The sequence below is a fragment of the Aplysia californica genome, unplaced genomic scaffold (genome assembly GCF_000002075.1).
Source record: "Aplysia californica isolate F4 #8 unplaced genomic scaffold, AplCal3.0 scaffold00079, whole genome shotgun sequence".
Taxonomy (NCBI): Eukaryota; Metazoa; Mollusca; class Gastropoda; order Aplysiida; family Aplysiidae; genus Aplysia; species Aplysia californica.
In genome coordinates, this window is record NW_004797349.1 from 954,943 (window position 1) to 963,094 (window position 8,152).

At 38.4% G+C, this 8,152-nt stretch overlaps 1 protein-coding gene across 2 annotated transcripts in view; it reads right to left on the bottom strand.

Moving 5' to 3' along the window:
• The window catches only part of LOC101849445 (protein white), a 70,534-nt gene extending 62,531 nt beyond the window's left edge, over positions 1 to 8,003 (bottom strand). Inside the window, exon 1 of one of the 2 annotated variants that reach the window (XM_005094283.3) lies at positions 7,551 to 8,003. The gene's annotated coding sequence lies outside the window, so the exon portion shown is untranslated. Of the gene's footprint in view, positions 1 to 2,531; positions 3,458 to 7,550 lie in introns of those variants that run through there. The other variant, XM_005094284.3, reaches the window with a different exon arrangement.
• Between the last annotated feature and the right edge of the window lie 149 nt (positions 8,004 to 8,152).

Here is an 8,152-nt window from a genome sequence, read left to right on the forward strand (position 1 = left end):
GTGCTTTACGGCGCTTGCAACTGCATAAGGTCATAATATGAGCACGCGAGACGTAGTACACATTTTTAATTGGTAGAAAATTTTGAATTTTGCCCGGGTGGTGGCCGAAGTCTACTCTTATCGATTTTAGACCACCAAGGGATCTTTAAAGTGCGCAACGTGTTCACGGGACCTTCGAGATTTCTTGCCTTTGTCCAAGAAGGCTAGGTGTAGATCTTTCTAACCATAAGATCAGGGGTGTAGCTGAAAGGTAGCAGTAAGAAGGAGTCAAGGAGTAGCAGTAGAAAGGCTGCAAACAGAATCAGGAGCCGAGAGGAGGGGGCAAAGGAGGTTAAGAAGGGGGGGGGAGAAAGTAGAGACGAAAGCAGACGACAGAACGTTGGTAGAGAGAAGGAAAGGATGTGAAAGGAGACATTTTTAGAGAGAGAAGAACAATTTCCGTCGCTCTCCGGACTCGAACCGGGGACCTGTTGAATGAGAGGCAAACACCTTAACCTCTAGGCCACGAGAGCCTCCTCAAAACATGCAAAACAAAAAGGGAAAATCAAAGAACCAAATTCTTCTAAAACTCTACATTGTTATACTCCGAGGATAATGTTCACAGATATTCGATATCGCCGTCTAAGCTGACCAGGTATCACATCAAGATAACTTTTACCAAAGGTCATTAACAATAACAATCGGCTAATCTCGCCAGGCAGAACGTTATCGAACAGAGGGTAGTATCAAGGAAAGTAGTGACCAAGTCACGTCTGGGTTATAGTTGGGTCAGTTTGATGACCACAGTGTGACCACGTTTGACACGTAGGTGGCCACGACATGGTAGAGTGTGATCTGAGTGGTCTCAAGCCAATCATAACGGCCACAGCTACATTTATATAGTATCATTTTCAAGTTAAACATAATCAGGCACACGGAACGGCCTTTATCAGTTGCCAATGATTCGTTTGATTGAATAGAGAATGGGAGGGAGCCACAGCTACTTTTCTTTGCTCTATTATAATATTGGACAGAGCCTCAGGACTAAGTCAGTGCTCATACGCGACGTCTAATGAAGTATTCAGACTAAACACAACCCCTTGACTCGTCAAATTTTAAGATAGGACCCAGCCCCAAGCCTCACACAGTGCTAATAATATGACATAGCACCTAGCCTAAAACAGTATAATTATGACACAGCCCCTAGCCTCAGACAGTATAATTATGACACAGCCCCTAGTCTCAGTGAAGTACTCAGTTTCAGTTCAGTTTGGTAGGAATTTTACAGCACTCACAGCTACATAAGCCATTTGAGCGCGCAATGAAATCTTCAAGAATTGATAGAAAAGACACGGAAATTAAAAGTATTAAAGAGGCAGAAGAATGTTCTAAACTCAATAAATATAGAGGAGGAGGAAGAACATTAGACAGGTGAAAGAGAGGTAGAGTCTGACCATAGCAAGATTCTTTGGGAAGTGGAGAAAAAACTTGAAAAATGGAAAAGAAGAACTCAAAACTCTTTTCCGCTCTTGATGAACAGAAAGACACAAATAGAATGTATTCAGTTGTTACGGTCCTTCACTCTTAGAAACTCTTGTTTTTCTGTTCCTTGGTGGTTTGTAACTACTGTTTGGGGTGGGGGTAGGGATGGGGGCTCAACATTGCACGTAAATACGTCAATAATAACTATGCAAAAGGCAAAGAAAAAATAAATAGCATGACTGGATTAGTCACAAATTATAGCAGAAGACAACATTTTTTATTAACTAACAATAAAACGGAAAGAAGTAAACAATTTGAAAAATTGTTCAAAAAGGTAGATATGATGGTTCAAAAAATGCAAGATATTAAGGTGTGTTTTTATTCATTTCTTTATTTCTTTTAGATTGCATAAAATGTTCGCTTATGGCTAATTGTTCACAACCGTGCTTCCTTCATAGTCCCACTCTGCAAGAAATAAAGCATTATTAGTACCCGCAGGGAAGGACATGAACTTTACCCTTCCTCAAAACAAAAAAACAAAAACAAGAAATAACTAAACTAAAAACATAAAAAACAACCCCTCCCCCCAAGATTTCAATAGATATATTAATAAATAAATGAGTAAATAAATATATAAGCAAATGAATGAATTAATAAATGAATGACGCTTTAATTAATAAACAAACAAACAAATAAACAATTAAACAAAAAGAGATTAATTAAATTAATTTGCATAATAATCAATTAATTGATTTGATTAATCAATTAATAAAAATCATGTTAACCAACTTGCTTTTGACGAGTGGTTCCTGAACAATCCAGTTTTTTTTAAATCAGTTAATTTATAATGGATATTTTTCAATGCTACACTCAAACAATTATAATAATATATAATATCATCGTTCTCTGCATCTTGATACATCTAACTGGCCAGCTCCGCTTGTTATCCCTCATGTCATAGAAATAAATTTGTTGCCTTTTAAATTATTTTAATATGTTATAATTTCAATTTCGCCCCGACACTTAGTTAAATAAAATACCGTTAAGCTTACTTCACACATTTAACACACCTGCCTTCAAAGCCAGGGCGGTTTCACTGTTTCAATGCGACCGACTGCACCCTGCACCAGTATTTAACAGTATGGCGTGGAGATAACCCCCAACATTTTCCCGCTCAAACAACCGTACATTCTGGGACTCACGCTCCAGTTTTCATTGAGCGATCGTTTCATAACGATTAAAGTTTGACACAAGCAGTTGTCACAAACTTTACATTTTATTTTTGTCCAGTGTGACAGCACTGATTCAAGGTGTAAAATATGTAACATGGTGAAAATAACCATGAACTGTTATATAAGTAAAGACGTAACAGCAATAGAAAGGAGAGAGAGGTCCAGATTTGCTAAATCTGAGAGATGAAAACAACATAAACGTAAGGTCCAGATTTCCTATATTTAGCTTTCTGTCTGCCAAACCAAACCTACGAATGACATGTACCTATTCAGGGCGTTTATGATAAGGTTTCGGGGCCCTGAGTTGTGAAAACACGTCTTGAACTTAACCCTCTCAAGCGTGACATGACGGTTAAGAAACATTAACTTTTAAGTTGCGGTATTCATTTTGTTTACTGTGTTTCTGTTTTGCTTTTGTTTTGTTTTTGTTTTGTTTTTTATCAACATGGCGACAACCATGACATGACCGCATCATAATATCGTCTGCATGTATTTGGTGGTACCTTTTAAACAATTCTAGAGAAGTTAACTCTATGACTAATTCTTATTTCTTGAAGATGTTTTCCTTATTATCGCCAGCATGGTCAAATCTAGTAATATTGAAGGCAGCATCCTCCTCGCTCCTTCCAACCGTGATCCTGATGATGTTACCTGTATGCTGCACACAATTTTGATTATACATTGTAATATAGCCTCGGAAACTCCGCGTCATAACAAATATACCTAACTGCCTACAGTTCCTAGTACATGTCTTAGGTACATTCATTGCACAATATTTTCTCTAATTGACGGTCAGTTTATAAATACTGGCAAAGCAAAATTAATGACGAAAAAGAAGCATTAACCGACTTGTTAGCTTGTTTAAATGATGGGAGCAACTTTAGAGAAATACTGCTTGTAACAAAGAGAACAAAGATTTTTTTTAATGAAAAGAAAGTAATAGCGAGAAATTTGACAGAAAGTGAACGCAAGGGAATGTTTCCGTGTAAAGAAAACGATACACAAGACAATATCTAGCAAACAAAAGCATTAAGTCCTATTTGTTATCTTCTAATAACTTCTTAAAAAGCTTTGAAGATTAAAAATCAAGTTTAAACGTTTAAATATCTCGGAAATATTGTTACGTCTGATGTCTAATGCGCCAAAGAAAAAACAACCCCCAAAAAACCAACAACGACAAAAACAGTTTTAATACCTAAAGATAGTAACAATAAAATGAGCTCAACCCAAAGCAACAAGAGGATTTTCATAAAAGGCAATGTAGTCTTCTATACAGCTATGAATGTTGACCATTTGCTAAAGAAATTGATAATAAACTAGAGACTACAGAAAATTTAATGGGTTCATCAGGACACATAAGAATTCCACGTAAAGAATTAATGATTTAGCTTGATATCAGTACAAGGCTAATGAATGCAGTGCGGAGTGCCATTAAAAGGACAAAAATTTGGATAATGGATATCGAGTTCAATAACAGAGTTCGATTTTTTATTTTTTTTTAAACTTAGTTGGGAAATAAAAGAAAAAGCAACAGAGACATATTCTTACAGATCGATTATTGCTAGACTCTAGGTATCATGCTAGCTTACCCAAAATCATTCATTTGAGTCATTTATTTATTCATTTATCTGTTGAAATCTTCTCAGGAAACAAATTGTTCAAGCATCACTATTCTAATGTGTGTATTTGTGTGTGTGTGTGTGTGTGTGTGTGTGTGTGTGTGTGTGTGTGTGTGTGTGCGTGTATGTGTGTGTGTGTGTGTATGCGTATATTTGCATGTGTTTGTCTGTGTGCGTGCACGTGTATGTATGTGTGTGTATGTGAGTGTTTGTGTATGTGTGTGTTTGTGTATGTATATGTGTATGTATGACTGTGTGTGTGCGTATAACATTATTTGAATGTGTTTGTGTGTGTGTGTGTGTGTGTGTGTGTGTGTGTCGTGTCGTGTGTGTGTGTGTGTGTGTGTGTGTGTGTGTGTGTGTGTGTGTGCGTGCGTGCGCGGGCGTATGTTTGTATGTATGTATGTATGTATGTATGTATGTATGTATGTATGTATGTATGTATGTATGTATGTATGTATGTATGTATGTATGTATGTATGTATGTATGTAATATGATGTATGTGTGTGGGTGTGTAAGTATATGCGCCACGACCCTCTCAAAGCACCACAGAGTGAAGTCTCACGTGCCCCTGCCCTACATCAAGCGAAAGTTTCAAACAACCTACATGTATGGTCTAACGGTGAAAAATGAGGCCATGAGAGACCATGCAAGACCTTTCACAGACGATATTACAAACGTGACCTGACCCCGGCGTACTAAGGCACACTTCTGACTCTCTCAATGGTGTATCATTGACATAGGGCTGTGCTTCCTGGATGAGACCAAAAGGTCAGGACGAATAAGGTGTAACTTGATTTTCTGTATGTATGTATGTCTGTCTGTATATCTGTCTGTCTGTCCGTCTGTTTATCTATTTCTCTTTTACTCTATGTCTCTCTCGGTCGCTCTCTTCCAATTCCTCCCCCCTCTCTCTCTCTCTCTCTCTCTCTCTCTCTCTCTCTCTCTCTCTCTCTTTCTCTCTCTCTCTCTCGCTCTCTTTCTGTCTTTTCCTCTGACTCTATGTTTATCCTTCTCTCCAACATACACATGTGTACATACGCGGGTACAAAATTATATGCTCGCACAAGCATACAAAAACACACATAGATCTAGACATTCTCTCCCTCCCGCCTTGCTTTTCATTCCTTTCCTTATCTTCCCTTCGGTAGGTTCTTCTGCTGTTGAATTCATATTATTAGGATGCTGAAAATAAACCCATTTAACAGGTCTGTTGCCATATTTGAACCGCCTAGATACATTTCGACTACTGAAAGAAGAAAGGGGAACATAAAAAAATCAGATCTCCAAGATTTAAAGAGCCAGTGCTGAAATACTACTGTTGGAACGAAAACAGAAGCGAACAAACAACAGTGGTGAGAAAAAGTCCACGGTCATTAGTGAGGTGTTGAAAGGGATTAAAGGGAACGTGGGGAAAAAAGTCGTGGCAACACTTAATACATAAAGACAACACAAGCAATGGACCACAACAGCCCTAATAGGCCAGGATACGTGCCAGCAGAAAAGGGTGGTGGGTTAAAGAGGGGGGAAATGTTTACAGTTTACATAAAGGAAAAACCCAAAACAAAACAAAGAACATCACTCAACATTTACAACTTCTTTTCCTACTACTACTACTACTACTACTACTACTACTACTACTACTACTACTACTACTACTACTACTACTACTACTACTACTACTACTACTACTACTTCTACTACTACTACTACTACTACTACTACTACTACTACTACTACTACTACTACTACTACTACTACTACTACTACTTCTACTACTACTACTACTTCTACTACTACTACTACTACTACTACTACTACTACTACTACTACTACTACTACTACTACTACTACTACTCACTACTCTACTACTCACTACTCTACTACTGCTACAACAACTACTACTACAACTACTACTTCAGTAATACTACTACTACTAGACCTACTGCTACTACTACTAATTTTAAAAATCAGTATTAATAATAATAATAATAATAATAATAATAATAATAATAATAATAATAATTGCATGTATGCAATTCAAAACCACGCTCTACAGCATGCTCTACCCTTTACAGTTTTATTATCCCAGTAAACCCTAGAGCTCGACTCAGAAACATTAATCTCTGCTGCGGATTACACGCTCTAAAACGCTGCAAACAGACAAGATCTCCAGCTGTCTAAAGACAGAAGCCTACTTCCAGCTTGGTGAAGTGAGGAAAATTCGTGTGAAGTGGCCTTTCCAATGACACAAAGTCGGGCCCCAGACGGGATTCGAACCCACGTCCTTGCGGCTGAGAATATGAGAGCCTAACCCGTAGACCACTCATTTCGACGAATAAGTATACTGATGTTGCTACAGTTATCGTTTCTACAGCCAGAGGTATCAAATCAAGGGTTACATCCACGAGGTGAGGCTTATCTAATCACTTGACAACTTATCATTACACTTAACGAAAATGTGTGAGACTACCTCTATGTCTAACGGAGTATTGCAGTTTCATCGACAAGAAACATACGAGTGCTTCCAGCTTGTATAAGTTAAATTGAATCCTTAGTCTAAAGTTCAGATGTCATTTTAAATAGGTGCAGTCACCAATCAGGACAATTTTCAAACGCGAGAGCTTACACTCGTAAAAACCACTGACGTAGTTTGAACTAATTAATCGACTGATTATTGTGGATTTCAAAAAAAAAGTTTTAGGCCTACTCTTTTTTTTAAATTGCTCAATAAACCAGTAGAAAAATTAATAAATCTGGACCATATATTGTCTGTGAAACCCTTTTTTAAAAAATATACCACTTGACTCCTGGTTTGAGGGGGGTTCTGTAATACTGAGTTGTTATCAGTAATACTGAGTTGGTATCATCTCTGTGTTACTGTAATAGAGCAGTCCAGCACTGCATTCTCTCCTTCGCCTCTAATTTACCCCCCCCCCCCCTATTCCCCCATAGCTCCTCATTCCCATCCCCACGGCTCTCCTCCCTCTCCCGTAAACATTAATTTGAACTCATAAAAGATTACTTCTCCTCGTGTCGTTTTTACAAACATAGGCTAGAGTAATCGATGATGAAAACAAGAAACCTACGATTACTCCTGGACTAGGACATGCAGCAATTGTAACTCTCCATCATTTATTCTTTCGTTACAGTTTTTGCACTCCAGTGTTTCGAGTAGCGTTTATTTTGAAGATACAAAAATGAAAACAGGCTCTAGAAACCACCCTTAAAACTTACCTCAGACTCTGGAGAACACACGAGGAGATCCCACTCAGGTCAGTCAATCAAACTGTTCATAGGCTACTCCTGTGCCTAAATCCTGTGCCGATATGTAAACCAGTTGCCCTACTCTAACGAATTTCGCTCCTTAAATCAGACGGGCATATCTTTGTGTCAGCACCCGTGTACGTTCAGAGGCGGTGTGATGTGTTACACAATTATTTGACTTTCCCAATCGCAAATCGTACACGGCAACTCCATCGGGCCGTAACATATAACTGCTGTGCAGGTTGGGTTTTTGTTTTTTTCTTCCGTGCGTTCTTTTTTTTCTCTCTCGTTATTCCCCGCTTCGTTTTTCGGCCAGTGCGGCGTCATTCATATTTTGTTCAAAAGCAGAAGCATCGCTTAACGACTTGAATATACAAATATCTTTAGAATTTGCAAGAATCGCGAATTCCAGTCACATGCGAAAAAAACAAAAACAGTAGGCTACCGGTACACATAACTTTATTTCGTTCCTCAGGGCCTCATGGCACTTAATAGCGTACACAAAGACACGGGCACTGGCGCACAGACACACACGCACGTAGCATACAAAGACAAACAGAGAGAGAGAGAGA